Source organism: Rhodnius prolixus, unplaced genomic scaffold (genome assembly GCF_049639745.1).
Source record: "Rhodnius prolixus isolate KJV_2025 unplaced genomic scaffold, Rpr scaffold_2, whole genome shotgun sequence".
NCBI classification, from domain to species: Eukaryota; Metazoa; Arthropoda; class Insecta; order Hemiptera; family Reduviidae; genus Rhodnius; species Rhodnius prolixus.
In genome coordinates this window covers 43,185,703-43,202,116 of record NW_027411592.1, presented here as the reverse complement: position 1 = coordinate 43,202,116, position 16,414 = coordinate 43,185,703, and the positions used below count along the sequence as shown (strand labels likewise).

General features: G+C 32.5%; 2 protein-coding genes across 4 annotated transcripts in view; both read left to right on the top strand.

Annotated features, from left to right (window-relative positions):
- The first annotated feature begins 983 nt into the window (after window positions 1–983).
- Window positions 984–16,414, top strand: part of Nca (neurocalcin homolog) — a 430,495-nt gene continuing 415,064 nt past the window's right edge. The window contains exon 1 of one of the 2 annotated variants that reach the window (XM_074119362.1): window positions 984–1,129. The gene's annotated coding sequence lies outside the window, so the exon portion shown is untranslated. Of the gene's footprint in view, window positions 1,177–16,414 lie in introns of both variants that reach the window. The other variant, XM_074119365.1, reaches the window with a different exon arrangement.
- Window positions 1,175–16,414, top strand: part of LOC141449705 (neuronal calcium sensor 2) — a 419,318-nt gene continuing 404,078 nt past the window's right edge. For both annotated transcript variants that reach the window (XM_074119368.1, XM_074119367.1), the window contains exon 1: window positions 1,175–1,895. The gene's annotated coding sequence lies outside the window, so the exon portion shown is untranslated. The remainder of the gene's footprint in view (window positions 1,896–16,414) is intronic.

Here is a 16,414-nt window from a genome sequence, read left to right as displayed (position 1 = left end):
CCAAAGCTCAGGAATGCCCTCAATCAAATTTTTCTGGATGTTTCAAATAAAAGTTTTAGACTAAAAGTGAATCGTAAATCGCAATGGGAAAATCCCATATTGAATAGATTTACTATAAATCAACTATATGATTTAAATATTTTCATATTCTCAATAATCTGTTGTGAACACTAATACGGCTTTTTCTTAATGCATTTAATGTAATTATGTAAATGCATTGGGATTTGTGCTAAAAAATCGCCAAAACCAGAAACTTTTTTTTAAAAATGGCACTTTTCTTTGACTAATTCTATTCCAATTTAGAACTCTTCTTAAATATTCAATTCTTATTGATATTAAAATAAATAATGAAACAGCAAATTGCACTTATGTAACACTTCAGAGGCATTCTTAACTCTATCTCTCCCTAGAACTTCCTTTTGAATAATTTTCCTGGAACTTTTCAAATGAACTGCACAAATGTAATCAGTTTATAGATTACAAAAATTGGAAAAAAATCGTCGAAGCCATCCGAGGAAATCCCAATTAATAAAGAATCAATGAATAAAGAATCCATCCAGTAATGTGGCACTACATACGAGTATAAGGTGATTTGGTTGGTGGATTTTGTGGTAAGGTCCCATGGTGTAAAAAATACCTAATTAAAATTTGAGTTTGTGGTTTTTTTTTGTTCGCTGTAGTGTTCATTTACAAAGAAACCCTCATAAACACACGGAGACAATTTTTAAAAACCACAAAAGCGTTATTTTATGAGAAAACTCTGTAGACTCCTTTACTAAAAGAAAGTAATGAGTTATTGATTTTAAACATTAATCTGCAATGGTAACTGGAATCAATTTTAAAAGTTCTCATTATTAAAAAAGAAATAAACAGGTAATAATTTAGAAAAATAAATTTTAAATTTTAAATTCTAGCGCGTGTCTGTTTATCCTCTCTACCGAGCCATTTCAGCCAATTACGACTCACATTACTCTGTGTAGGTGGCCAATGGAGAGTGGGGATGTATCTCCCTACGGCACCAGGCTACATCCAATATGGCGACTGTGGCAGTATTAATGCTGTGTCTGCAGGTTAAAATGTATTAGATTCTCAATTTACGTTAAAAGTATAACAGAGACAAGCGTTCTAGGTTGGTATATTTGTCTGATATTAAATTGTGTATCATTCTGATTGCTGGTAAGTAATTATATAATGATTTTTATGGCCGTTTAATGTTGGTTTCTTTGTATTACTGTGCCCCTTGTAGGGAAACAATCAGGAATATTTTGATTTTGCATGTTTAATTATCAAAATCAAACGAGTTTTAGTAAAATACCGGCTCCCTAGATTCCTTTTTTTCAAGGGTTTTTTGAAAATTACATTTGTTTACCACTTTAAAAAATGAATCAAAATTGTTGATATAACCTACATTTGGCTGTTGGAAGGTTATTAGTGTTGATTGTTAGTAATTATTCATTGATATTATGATAAATTCATCTTAAAGAATTTGTTAATTTAATGAAGTTAGTTCTATCTTCTTGCCTACATTCATTTGTAATTGCATTTAAAAGAATACTTTATTTTTCCAATTTGAAACAAATCATGGTTTTATAGTTCGAAGGAATAGTTTCAAAAAATGTAACATTTTTTAGAAAAATTTAACAACGTATCCGCTATAGAAATAATTGATTAATGATCAAAACTAATTTTAATTAATTTAGATTTATATTCATCTCAAAAATTCATAGTAAATAGTATTGTCACTGCATTATTAAGCCATAATGATAATGTACGATAGTTGTGAAAATTAATTTAGTGGTGCAAAAGTGAAGTGCGTGAGTGTAGTGATAGTGTTTCCGAAAAAACAAAAATAATTAGAAGAAGATATTTTCCAATGGATAGTAGATCCGCAAAAGGTGAGTAAAAATTATTTTTTAAAGATCTTTTTCATAGAAAGCTTCTGACACTTCTGAATGTTAGCATATATTAATTTTTGTTAAATCAAAAAGAAGGTGTTTTATTAACTTCAAAACGAGATGAGTTATTTTATTCGCAACTTACCACAAGAGCTTAAATTCAGTACTGCCGGTTTGTTTAAAATAATGTTATGTTTAACGAAATTTTTTTTGGATTATTCTGTACTCGGCAGAATGTCACTGGAATTTGTAATCGCATGCAAAAATATTAGGAAGCTCGTTTGCTTTTGTTTACGTTTTGAGTCAAGAAGGAAACCTGTTTTGTTTATTTTTAAATATATATTTTTCATTGATATTTGCGCTGCAAAACTATATTTTTGCTTCCTTTAGAAGTACAAATTTGTTGTTGCTATTATTAAATAAAAGATAAGAAGTGGATAAGTTGGAACATGCGGAGAATGTACGTCATTCAAACGTGATAATATTTGTCTGCATTAAGATTCTTTACATTATATTTGAAATTGGAGGATTTCCAACTTGACTTTTGTCTAACAGCCCTTCGTGGTGGTTTTGGTATTTTAAATTGTTTAAATATTGATTGCAATAGATTTCTTTTGTCAATTGTAGATGACCTACAACTTTGGTCTACTTAAAAAGAGCTTAAATAAGTGTAAGAAGCAGATTTTCATACGAAACTTTTAAGAAAACATATTTATACAAATTTTTTCAAATGATTATACAAAAAGTTAGATTGCTTACAGTCCCCTCATAGTTACTTTCAATTATTTTACTTACCATGCAATTTTTTATTTTTGATTTAATTCGCTAGTGCACATTGATTTAGCAGAATTAATAAAAAATTGCCAGCTATATATCTTGTGTTTAAAAATGATGTTTGTGATTCAGTATTTTTTTTTTTTTTGAATAATTTCTTAATAGCTCGTAACTTGTGAAACCTTGAATTTGGTTTTAACCTCATCTGTAGTACCAGTACCCTGAACCCCCCATAAGGTTTCTTGTAAGAGTAACGTCCATAAGGTTTCTAGACAGACAGTATTCAAAAACAAATAGTCTTTCAAGAATTTACATTTCTGGTTTAATTAATTTCTTTAACGTCAGAATATTTTATTACAAATAGCGTTATGTAAGTTGCAAGAACACATCTAAAACAGCACTTTTAAAAATAATTCTACGAACAATTTGCACAATCCTGGCCATTTATTCGTGTAGTTAGTTGTTTTTACTTATTTAAAAAAATAGCTGATAAAATTTTTGGGAAAATTAAAAATATGCTTTCAGAAAATATGCAATTGTTGTCAAGCAATTTTTTTTGAAAAATTTTATTTTCTTAAATACTGTACGTTTGGAACTTTTCTTTTACAGTGTTATAGCTCTACATAAAGTATTTTTGAATGAACTATTTTCGATAAGATCTATGAAACCTATTCAGCTATTTTTTCGTGAGATTTTGCTCAGTCGGGTCCCCTAGTCGTGCAGGAGATAATATAAAGCCTATGCTTCTGGCTATTTTTTGTTCTTATACCTATGATGTTCTATACCTAAATTTTAATAGAGGACTAGTTTTTTCCTGAGATAAATTTGAGTTGGAAGTGCTTTAAAGAGAAAAAAAAATGCACGACTATGTGTCTTAATTGTCAGATTGAAAGATTGTAGGCGTAGTAAATTGTACAATATGTGTATTAATAAACTAAAATTTGCCTGTGGCTTGCTAATATCAAGTAGCTTTACACATCAACTACCTCTGTAGACCCAACAGCTTTATGTTGTTAGGCTGGTATACCCGCAGTGACGTCTGTTGTACCTTGAAAAAAAAAGGGCTAGTTCTGTTCCTTCGAGAGGGTTCACAGGGTTAAATAATATTAAAAATTATTGGACTTTAGTTACTCTTGTGTTTCGTAACTTTTAACATTGTTTTCATTGCATCTTTGTTAAGCAGACTTTTGTATACTTTACTTAATTTATATTCTTATTAATTCTACTATTTCTTAGAAATGTTTTACAATTCTTCCATTTGTTATCACCATGTTTCTTTTGTATTTAATTTTTTTTTAAACATTTTCTTGGATTTACTTGCCCATTTTCTTTATAAAAATGTGATTATTTTCCTGTTGTTTCCTTATATCCATTCTTTCAAGATTACTATCACTAATTTAACTTCTTTTTATTTTCAATTAAAACTTAATTTGTAAGGGGATATGATACTAAAAAAATAATGTTTTATAACGCGCTTTAATTATTTTTTTGCTCACATTTAATTTTTTAATTGCTGATTGATATTTTAACTGAGAAACTAATTGGAAGAATTAATAGAAAAGGACAGATTTTTTTTTTTCTTCAAAAGTTTTGAATAGTTTAAGAAAAATATTTAACTGCATCTATAAGTGTCATTGTTAGTTCATTGAATCTGTAAAGTGTGTAAGATGTACGTGTACAAGTATTAACAAGTTTTGTTCAATGACGAGCTTAAGTTTACCAATAGATAAACAGATGTAGGCGCTAAAGCCACATCATTTTTTTTTTTTTTTTTTTTTTTTTTTATGATTTAGGGCGCGTCAACATCTTAGGTTATTGGCGCCCGGAGCTTTTTTCAGTGCACTGCCGGCCTCCGGACAGTGTTCTCTCGTTACAGACAACACTGTAAATCACCGGACAGTGAGCTGTAAGAAGCTCCTAGGAAGAGAAAATCTAAGGGTCAGCTGCTGGATTCGAACCCGGGACCTCCGCGTGGGAGTCCAGTATGCTAACCTCATAGCTAATCCCTTCCCTAAGCCACATCATTTACTTTTAACCATAAATTCAGTATCTTCTATTGCTGGTTCTGTGTACACACACGTGTTTTGTTTACGAGAGTTAGTGGTGAATGCTGTTTGTGTAGTTAGACTAGGAGTTAGACATAGATAGACATTTCTGAAATTGGTGGCTATTATTCAAACTAGGAGTTTTTAGTAAATGTTTAGTTAGCTTTTGATATAGGTTTTGTACAGAGCAACTTAAGACCCTGTTTTAAATCTTATGTAATAAGTTTGGATATAAGCAGTTTGTTTTACGAAAGATAAAAAGTGTGGCATTGAAATACTCACTTGACCTCTTACCCCTTCTAAATAATATAAATTTTAGCGGATTTTCAGTAAAAAAAACTAGTAATTTAGTAGCTTATTAATTTCACTATTACAATATGTTAGTGGTTAAATCGTAAAATTTTGTGAAATAGGATTGGCACGTTAGAGGAAATCTAGCTTATCTCTTTCCTCCGCAAATCCGCCTAAAATAAATATATACTTATTGTAGTATTTATATGGGTGTTTAATTTATTTGAGCGCGATCAATTTTCAAGAAATCCATGGAAAAAAGTAATTTCCAGATTTTGTTTCCAGCAACTTAATTATTTCACATTAATATTATGTAAGAGTTATTATATTAAAATGATCCTCTCTAAATGCGGAGAAAAGTGACCACCGCGCCACACCCCAGTAGTCTTATCGAATTTTTATGGAAAGAATATTTGAAATAAATGTTACACATCTCACATGTATGCGATGTTGATGTTCAAAAATTTTATATTTTTGGTCTCAGAATTTCTCTTGTATTTTCTTTTGTCTTTTTCTTATATTTTCGATAAAAACTCTGGAGTTTTTATTTTAAAGGGTCACGTAACTTCCTTTAATTTAGCAGGAAGGGAAAATAAAAACACTTGAGTTAAAGATAAATCTAGAAGCTTATCTCTTAGTAACATGAATTAATTAAAAAATTATAGTAATTATAGTCTGCATTTCGTACTTGGTTGTTCACACATATTTTTATCGTAGAGCGATATTAAATAATATAGACCTGAAATATAAAGTAAAGTAATCGCCTATTTTTTCAGGCGGGGCTTAACGTCCAACTGCCAATTAGGTGTCGTGGACAGAGGCGACTAGCAAACATACTTTACTGTAAATTTCTTTTATTAACCATTAAATAAAATCCAAGGCCTAAGACCGGGGTATCGAACCCAGTACCACAATGCAAATTAGCTTTACTGGTCTCCCTCTAGCTTGTATATATTGTATATATTAATTTAGCAGCAACTCAGAGGAGAAATTTTTGTTTAATTAATTTATGTATATACTTTTTGTTGTCCTTAAGGGTAATGTCCCTGGACATTAATAAACGTATCTCTTTCTTTCTAACCGCTCGGCTGCCTAGACCTGAAATATATACAAGCTTAACTTTGTCCTTACTTTATTTCTATCAATGTCCCTCCTCGGACGGTTCTATTTGTGAATAAAAAAGGTGTGAAACATTTGAAAAAGATTTTAACTGTTGCAAATATTACATTAGAGTGGCACTATTTTTCAAACTGGTGTTACCGTGACGCCTAATTGAGTTAGTAAGTTTAGTTTGAAACAGAAAGTCGAATTCTTTACACCTAACTGATTAATCTACTTCTAATAATGGATGAAAATCCAAAAATGCCACGGATTGAGTAAGCATGTCGTTATGACGGAACAAAATCAGTGAGATAATGCATAAATTTTACATCTCGTGACGGCATACTTGGCTGAGGAATTGAATGAATTGTGAGACTGCATTCGGCCGCCATATTTGACAAAGGAAAGGACAGAAAAGTTTCAATTTGGATATTTTTTTTACCTTCATTTCACGTTAGGTGATGTTTAGGTCAAAATTTTTAACTGGAAGTGACTCGAGTTGTTTTGGTCACTTATCGTTTCCAATTTGTACGAAAACAGTTTTAGCGTTTATATTTGTGGATTTTTCTCGAATTGTTTTCGTCTAAGGGTAAGTTGATGGTGTTGATGGTGCAGTATCTTTTAGTCTATTATGGGAATTTTTCTTAGAGGGTAGAGTAAATTTAGGACGACACTACCACTTACAGAAGAATAAAAACTGATCCAACCAACAAAATCCAAACAAAAACAATTACATTGCAAACATTTTATACAAAACCATGGCATTATTCTTTCTGGATCAATCAACAAAAACAATGAACAACAGTAGGTATTCAAAATCTACAATGTTCTCAATATCGATTATCGAAACTAAATGTGGTTTAAGGATGCTACAAGGGTGCGTTTTACTGTTAGACTTTAACTTTAAACGCCATTTAAGATAATTTTCCAAATTTATTCACTCAAAACGTGGCGTGCCATGCGTTATTATTTTAAGTTCAGAGGACCTAAAACCGTGTATTTTTTGTGAAAACCCAATTTGGAAAATTTTGCATGATCACGTTCAGTTTTTCTTCCTATTTTAGAGAAATAAACCATTCTTATAAACGTAAAAGATTGAAAAAAAAAACCAGTTTATTTTGTGCCAAAAAACAGTAAACGAATTTGACTTCTTTCATGTAAAGGATCAAACTTATGCCTTAATTTATCAAAAAACGCACTTTACGGAACTTGCGAAGCATGTACTGTGCCTTCAAAGGTGCCTCCTCAGATACAGAGAGAAGTTGATAACCTCCTGGCTAACCTGGCTTGCGAGCCAGAGGAGGCACCTTTGAAGGCACAGTACATGCTTCACAAGTTCCGTAAAGTGCATTATTTGATAAATTAAGGCATAAATTTGATCCTTTACATGAAAGATATTGATTACTTAAATATGTGGCAGGAGGTTTCCATTTTTTTTGGTAATTAAACGCAACACTCCCAAAATTACCAAATAATTATTAAACCTTCTTGTTTGTAACAGATGTAAAATTAATTTTTAGCCATTTTGTGTATGCTTGAGAACATAGAAGCTCTTAACATTTGATTTTTTATTAGAAAAATCACTCGGAAAACTACTTATTTCCCGATATTAAGAAAAATACTAGCTTTACTGCCTTGGCAATATTTTTAGTAGAAAGGGGATGAAAAAATACATAAAAATGACCTATCGCGTGCTCTTCTTTCTCTTTGATAACAAGTTAAAAACATTGAAATATGATTAATAAATACCAGATTTTGAAATGGCCTAGCACCTTTAATTTTGAAGATATCGAATTGGGGTTTCCTGTTTCTCTCATAACTTTTTATACACTTTAAAACTGTGTATGTGAAAATGGGGGTCAACTGCGAACCCTCACTTTTGGTCGCGCGTCAGCCGCTTATGCGGGCAGGAATCTAAAATCAAGTCACATATTCTGAAACTAGAGGTGACGGGCAACAAAGTTTTCCTCTACCATTTTTTGCTCAGATTAACCGTTTAAGCATGAAATGCATTTGAGCCGTCTTAAAAATGAACACGCTGTATAAGTGGTATGAAGAACAACTAATTTGGGTAATTGTGGTCAGTCGTTTTTTTAAAGTTTTACGCGTAACAAACGCATTAATAGGCTATGGGAAGACAAAGAGGGAAATTCATAAAGTTTTCCCTTATTACTTGAAAGCATAACATCTCTGGGTGAGGGAGGAGGGAGAGTAAGCGGTGATAATGTTTTTCCCCAAATTTATGGGACTGGGACCTCAAAACCTGTATTTTTGCTAAAAAAAAGAGTTAAAATTGGAAGTTCCGGGAAATCAAGAGATTTTAAAAGTGAAACTGTAGTAATTTATAACTTTTTTATTTTTATTTGATTTTATTTCTGTAAACTTTTTATTAATAATAAAATGTTATTAATAAAAATAAATTTAATGACTAAATTTATGTTGTAATATACGATGTGACTCGGCAAATTTTTTTTTACTACGGTATTTATTTTGATAAAGTTATGATAATTCTAATAATAAATCAAATGACAAATGTAATAAAAAACATTTATAGATAACGTAGACAAATTGGTTTAAAGGGATTATTATTCTTATCAAATAGTAATAATTGCTAATAATAAGGGGTTTTAACGATAACACGTCCTTGAAATTATTCATTTTTCTCTTTTAACGTGTCATTTCTTTGTGACAGTACTAATCTGAGGAAATATGGTAAGCTATTAAACATAATATAACAATGAGCCGAATAACAAATGATTTTTTGGCCAATGAAAGTGTAGAACATTCCTCAAAATCAAGGGAAGGGAGGCTGCAACTTCCAGAAATACAGCACACTACCAGATATTTTAATTTTACAATCTAACGGCATCGTTTACAATCAAATTAAAACTGTCCGGTAGGACAGTTGTATAAGGGTTGACCATCAAAAACTGCACGAAAAAGTGTAACGTTGAAAAACACCCAACTTTGACAATTTTTTTCTATTTTTCTATAAAAGATAAAATTCCCAAATTTTCTTTAAATCTTACTCCAAATTCTCCTTTATAACTATAATTTTTTTGCAACCACCCAGATCTAATAGGTTTCGAGAAAAAAGTTGCCGAAAATGAGCAAAAACGGCTTTTTCAAAAAATGTTCTTGTTCTTGTTCTTCTTCTTCTTGTTCTTGTTGTTCTTGTTGTTACCTTTTTTGTAAACAACGTAGCGCCTAAACGCGTGAACCGATTTTCATGAATGAGGTGTCATTCGATTCGGAACTTTATGTAGATGTGCCTTTTGGGGGTCTCGGCCCTGTACATCGAATGGGAGAGGAGTTAGCCCCCTTTATGTAAGGCCCCCTCCAAAATTATTATTACTAATTACTCTGTAAATCTTGGCCCTATTTTGATAAAATTTGGTAGGATGATAGGGTTAGGGCTCCCCTACCTAACAATAAAGCGACGATCTGCTCTTACACTTGTTAAGGGGAAGTATAGCAATCGTTTCAAATTATCGACACGTGAACCGATTTTCATGAATGGAGTGTCAATCGAATCGAAATTTTGTACAGATTTGTACTTTAAAAGTCTCGACGCTATGCCTCATAAGGAGGGGAGTTTGCCCCACCCAAATAAGGCCCTTTCTAAAACTATTATTACCAATATTTCTACAAAGCTTAACCCGATTTTGATAAAATTTAGCACGAAGAAGTGATTAAAGCTCCTCTACGTGGCTGTGAAGTGCCATCATGCTCTTACACCTACTAAGAGGAAGTACTGCAATCGTTAAAATTATCAATGAGTGAACCGATTTACATCAATGAATTGTCGTTCGATTCAAAATCTTTGCCTTTTAGAAAGAAGTACTGTAATCGCAGTTTATTTTTCTTGCTCCTCTTAAAAGGAAGTACTGAAATCGCAGTTTAATTTTGCTATTTACGTACAAATACCTTCCTATTTTATATAAAAAGGCTTTCTCAAAAAAATTGTTATTGAGGATGGTTTGGGGACCGCAACTATAACCATTCTTTAAAAAGATCTCTCCAGTGGTAGTTACGGTTCCGATTTAACACCTTATCAGGTTATAATGATAGAATAGCTTATTCCAAATTTTAAAAAAATCCAATCTGTAAAGCAGATATGTAACTTTGCTAATAGACAAAAAGGAAAATCTGTCCAAAAGGTACAAAAATCTCCTTAACAAAAACTTACAGTTTAAAAAGTTAAGTATAAGGGTTGATTAAACGCCAAAAGGTACACAAATCAGCAAGTACCCAACATTTCATTAATACTTCATTGATATTATTTAAGTAATTTTACCGCATTAATTTTCATTAATATTTTTTAAGAATTTATTAGATGTCACATACCCTTATGCTGGCCAGTTCATTCATAATAGTTATAATTGTGATAAAATGTATATTATATCTTCGTATAAATAGGTACTTTATTTTAACTCTATTCCAAATTATTCTTCTGATTCTGAAGTTGTCACATATACATGCATGTTAAATTAGAAAAAGACAAATTTAGAGTCGGCCACTGTTTAAATTTGAATCACGGAGGATTTAAAGCAATATTTCAGTCTTGAATTCGTCTTACCGAAATATTCGTGAGGACAAATAACACACAGTTAATAACAAGTAGATTATTCAACATTATTTATTCATTTCTCAATTGTAATTTAATTTAGTTCCCCTAATTTTACTTATGGTAAAATACTGGAATAATTAGCTGTCCTAAAAATATGCATATCTTATTTATTTTATATTACATATACACAACATTGTGGGAAGAACACCTAGATGGAGAATGTAATTGAAGAAAACTATATTATTTGCGATAAAGCCAGATAATTATTACCTATTATTATAAACGTTTGACTACTTCATACAATAACAATTACTTTAATCGAAGAATGAACTTAAACCGACGATTTTTATTTAAAAATAAAAATAAATAAAATCATTGATGTATGTTGGTGTAAGCAATTTTTAAAAAAGTTTATGAATTTTTTAGCCTCATATTTTTTTATTTTTTATAACGTTTTCTTTTTCACCAGTGATTAATAGTTTGATTATTATAGATAAATAGATATTACAGTCAATCTAAGTTAAATGGTGTGCTACTTGAAAAATATTTTGTAGATGAAAATGGCCAGCATAAGGGTATGTGACATCTAATAAATTCTTAAAAAATATTAATGAAAATTAATGCGGTAAAATTACTTAAATAATATCAATGAAGTATTAATGAAATGTTGGGTACTTGCTGATTTGTGTACCTTTTGGCGTTTAATCAACCCTTATACTTAACTTTTTAAACTGTAAGTTTTTGTTAAGAATTACAATACAACAGTTGCTTGCATTTGTAGAAAAATTGTTAGAATATGCGTGTAACAAGAATTAGTTCTAATTAAAAAAAAAAGGCATAAAATAGACAAAAACAGTACAATTAATTTATTTATTAGAAAATGTGAAGAACCCCTAACAACTGTCAATTTCTGTCACCAGCAACTAAGAATGGCTGAGATAAAACGGTTGGTTGTAGATTAGAATAATTATTATCTACGGTAGAAATTGGGGAGCAGAAAATGAAAAGATGGCATCGATTACATTAAAGAGATTTTCAAAAAGAATGTTCATAAGACGAAAAAAAAATAATGCTGCAACTATACTTCCCAACTCCCTATTTTGGAGACATTTGTCGCGAAACCAGAGAGATAGAAAATTGTACCCAATCGTATTTCTACCACCATTAATGGCACAACTGAATACAGAACACTTTTCGGCTAGTATAAAATGGCGAAATAAAAACCGTCCCGGAAAAATCTTCCATTAAGTTAATGAAGGGGGAAAACAAGTCCCAAATGATTATGCGTTTGGTGCCTTGCGGTGCTGCCTGCACAATAAATTGTAATTTGCAGTTTCAGTGAACTAAGTCCACTTTTTAAAGTTGTGGATTTAAAAATAAAAAGTAATATTTTTGTAGATTATTAGTTCTTAACATAGCGAAAATGAAAACATAGTGACCAGTTGAATGAAGGTCACTTATTTACTTGTCCACGGTTCCCCTCTCTGGTGCCATTGAATACGTGTTCCCTTTATCATTCCATTGGTTTTTTAACTGGGGCTAAATATAGCTAAACTCCATTTATCAGTGACACTGACCGCTGATCGTTACATCATCAATGCAATTGGCAATGAAAATAATGCGGTTACCTACGTTAATTCAACGTTCATCATTCATAAATAATATTACACTAAATAACAGTAACTTTATTATCAGTTAATCAATCAAATGAAAAACTTTGGAGAGCACCTGATGATTTTGATGATTACACGTTTCTGCACGATCGTTTTATACAAAACTCAATATTCTTCAAGATTAGCACGAGCCTTTAACAAAGTGTTGGACATGCGGCAACCTTATTCAAGCTTAAAGAACTTCTTCCCAGCACATTTCCTGGGATTGTGATCATCTAAAATCCTACCTCTCCGATCAGTCTTTCAAAATGCGATATGGCTTGAATACTTCTAGCTGGTATCCCATAAATATCAGAATCCAATGGGCATATCCTATACAGCAGACATCCATAACGATCCTCATACTATGATCACCACTTACGAGGATGATACAACGACACTAAATTCTACAGGATATCCTTTTCCTTGATCTTGTAACTGAAAATTAAAATCAACTTAAACAAATGTTCTGATCAGTTTTACACCGAGGCGACAAACCTGCCCAGCTGTTCAGATAAATGGTTAGGACATTTCGATATTTAAAACGGAGTCCGTTATCTGATGTACTACCTAGTTTGTAGACTAACTTGAAACTCTTATTCTCGTCTTAAAAGATATTGACTGTATATGAGTTACAGACAGTTACAGGCCAATCTGTTGGCTAAGTTTCACTGTGAACACAAACCTGACCATCTGTAAGTCTTATTTACTACCATTAAGGGCGTAGGGAACATTGAGGATCTAGCAAACCTTCAGAGAATAGAGTACTTCTAATCTGGAGTTCTCGAGACAAATTTTTAATGCTGCTTGCTGCGTTTTCAATTTTCTACGAAGATCTCTATCTAAACTAATCTACAAAGATTAATCCTCTCCTTTCTTCTTGTTTTCCTCGCTAATCCAGCCATCGCGTTATCCTGTTAGACCCTCAAGCTCTCTCTTCTACTTTCCATCTTGAATAAATCACCTTGCCGCTTACACCAGCGAAATCTCATTGCATGATCAAGCCTTGTTTCCTGGATAGTTCTGTAATGACTGGTGTCTCATTACGTTTCCAGCGGATGTGGGGCTTGGAGCCAAAGTGTACATTCTTTGTGTAATAATCTAATTGCAAGTTGTACCTATTTCTTAGTACAGGATAAATTAAAAAAGAAAAATTATATACACATTCCTGGACTGACAATATTGGTTTTAATTATAAATTTTTTGACCGCAATGTAACTAAACTGAAAATTTTAAAAGAAATATCCCACCTGTTTTTTGACTTTTATTACCACACAGATTTTTTCCCTGCGTTTCGTTTAGATCAGAGTTTCAAAGTTTGAGGCTCTTACGTGACTAGAGAAATTGATTGGAAAGATTAGTGCACATTTTGGTGGCAATTATTTCACAAGTCCACTTGTTACATTAAATAAATCGATATCACTGATTTTATCACAATTAGACATTAAATTTTAACAGTACTTTCTGTAATCGATAATAAAACCAGGATGGTTCAACGTTCTGACAGAATTTTTCAAAGATTATTCCCCTTAGGAAGAAAAGATTAATGCCAATTTCAAGTCGTGATTTTTGTATTATTTTGCCGAGCTTACAACTTAGGGACTTGGTCATCTTCAGGGCTGTAGGACATATTTTAAAATATATTTGTAAATAATTGTATTAGAAAGGAATTGTGGAAAGATATGTAATTATCGTAAATACGAGGGTCGTTTGAAAAGTCCGTGCAAAAATAAAAACTACTTAATTTTTTGGGGTAAACCTTTTTTATTTTTCAACATAGTCTCCTTTTAGGCTTATACACTTCGTCCAACGCTGCTCTAGTTTGTTGATCCCTTCCGAATAATAGGATTTGTCCAAGTCTGAAAAATAGTCATTCGTTTCTGCAATCACCTCCTCGTTTGAATAAAATCTTTTTCCCGCCAGCCATTTCTTCATATTGGGGAAGAAATAGTAGTCCGAGGGAGCCAAGTCCGGAGAATAGGGGGGATGTGAAACGAGTTGGAACCCTATTTCCATTAATTTTGCGACCACAACTGCTGAGGTGTGAGCTGGTGCGTTGTCGTGATGGAAAAGGACTTTTTTGTGGGCCAATCGTGGGCGTTTTTCTTGCAGCTCGGTTTTCAAACGGTCCAATAACGATGAATAATATGCACCTGTAATAGTTTTACCCTTTTCCAGATAGTCGATGAGGATTATTCCTTGCGAATCCCAAAAGACAGTCGCCATAATCTTTCCGCCTTTTTTGGCGCGGATTCCCCCTTGGTAACCCATTGTTTAGATTGTTCTTTGGTCTCAGGAGTGTAGTGATGTATCCATGTTTCATCCACAGTGACGAAACGACGCTGAAAGTCCTGCGGATTCTTCTGGAACAGCTGCAAACCGTCCTTGCAACACTTCACACGATTTCGTTTTTGGTCAAGCGTGAGCAATCGCGGAACCCATCTTGCGGATAGCTTTGTCATGTCCAAATGTTGATGCAAAATATTATGTACCCGTTCATTCGAAATGCCCACAGCACTAGCAATCTCACGCACCTTCACTCTTCTGTCATCCATCACCATATCATGGATTTTATCAATGATTTCTGGAGTAGTAACCTCAACAGGGCGTCCAGAACGTTCAGCGTCACTTGTGCCCATATGGCCACTCCGAAAATTTTGAAACCACTTATAAACTGTTCTAATCGAAGGTGCAGAGTCACCATAATGTTTATCAAGCTTCTCTTTAGTCTCCTGAGGCGTTTTGCCTTTCATAAAGTAGTGTTTAATCAACACACGAAATTCTTTTTCGCCCATTTTTTGAAAATCACTCGACTTCCTCGATTCAAACATTATGCCAAACACAAAGAAATAGACCGATCTGGCTGAAACTTGGTGTGTGTTCTTCCAAGAGATGCTACTAACTAAACATAACCTCGATACGCGCCAGTAGTGCTATCTCTCTGACTTTGCACGGACTTTTCAAACGACCCTCGTACAGTGTAAAATATGGTTCCACAGCCCCTGAAGATGAGCTAGTCCCTAGGTAGAAAGCTCAGCAAAATAATAACAAAATCATGAATTGAAATTGGCGTTATTCTTTTCTTACTACTGAATTAATGAATCAGTTACCAAAAACGATGAACAATATTTATTCCACTCGTTTTTCTTTTAAAAGTTTTTGAAAGTATGTTCAGGTTATTAAGTTTGAAGTTTGAAGATAGCTTTATTTAAATATATTGGAGTATAGGTGCTTCTTACTGCTTACTGTCCGGTGAAGTAGAGTAGTTAGTGTCTGTAACGAGAGAAATCAGGATTAATGTCTAACTTAGAAGAAACATATGTAGAATGAACTAAAACATCGATTCAAAAGACTGAATACACTCTTAAGTCGAAATTAATTCTTTTTTTTTTTTTTTTACTGACAAACTAATATCTTCAAAACAATACTGAAACTAATATGGAAATATGGCATCAAGCTGTGGGGAAGAATTAAAAAAAAATCAAATACAGATAGATTTCAAACGATAGTCGCACCATATTATGTATCAAACTTGACTTTACAAATAGACTAGCAAATACCGTATACACAGACGGAAATAACAGACCGTTATCGTAGCTTCCATTACCGACTTACTGCGATCGGCGACGTACTTAATCCTTATCTAACAACCACTAAGCCAACGGATAATCCAGTTGGCAGACTGTGAAAGCCCTGGTCAAGAGATCTGCACTAGATATACAGTCCCAGGCTAAAGGAAGATAAATTTACTCTCAAACCTATGCAGTAATAGCAAATCAAAATGCTGTCCGGTAAATATAAAATAGATAAATAAATTTAAAACCATAAACAAAAAAATGGTCTCTTTTACGAAGTTACTTTTAGGAAATGATTGTGTTAAAAATAAGTTCGCAGGAACGCGTATATATTTTCTTTTAATTTAAAACCTTTAAATATTTTCTTACTAGTTAAAGAGTATTGTGATCCTGCAATTTCATCCGTAAAGACAGGATGTTGGAAGTGAAAAGGAAGCAGAGCTAAAACGCTTGAGTTTTCTAATGGTGCTGAAACACAGGAAGGTGTGTGGACTGGGCGCAGTGGAAAATG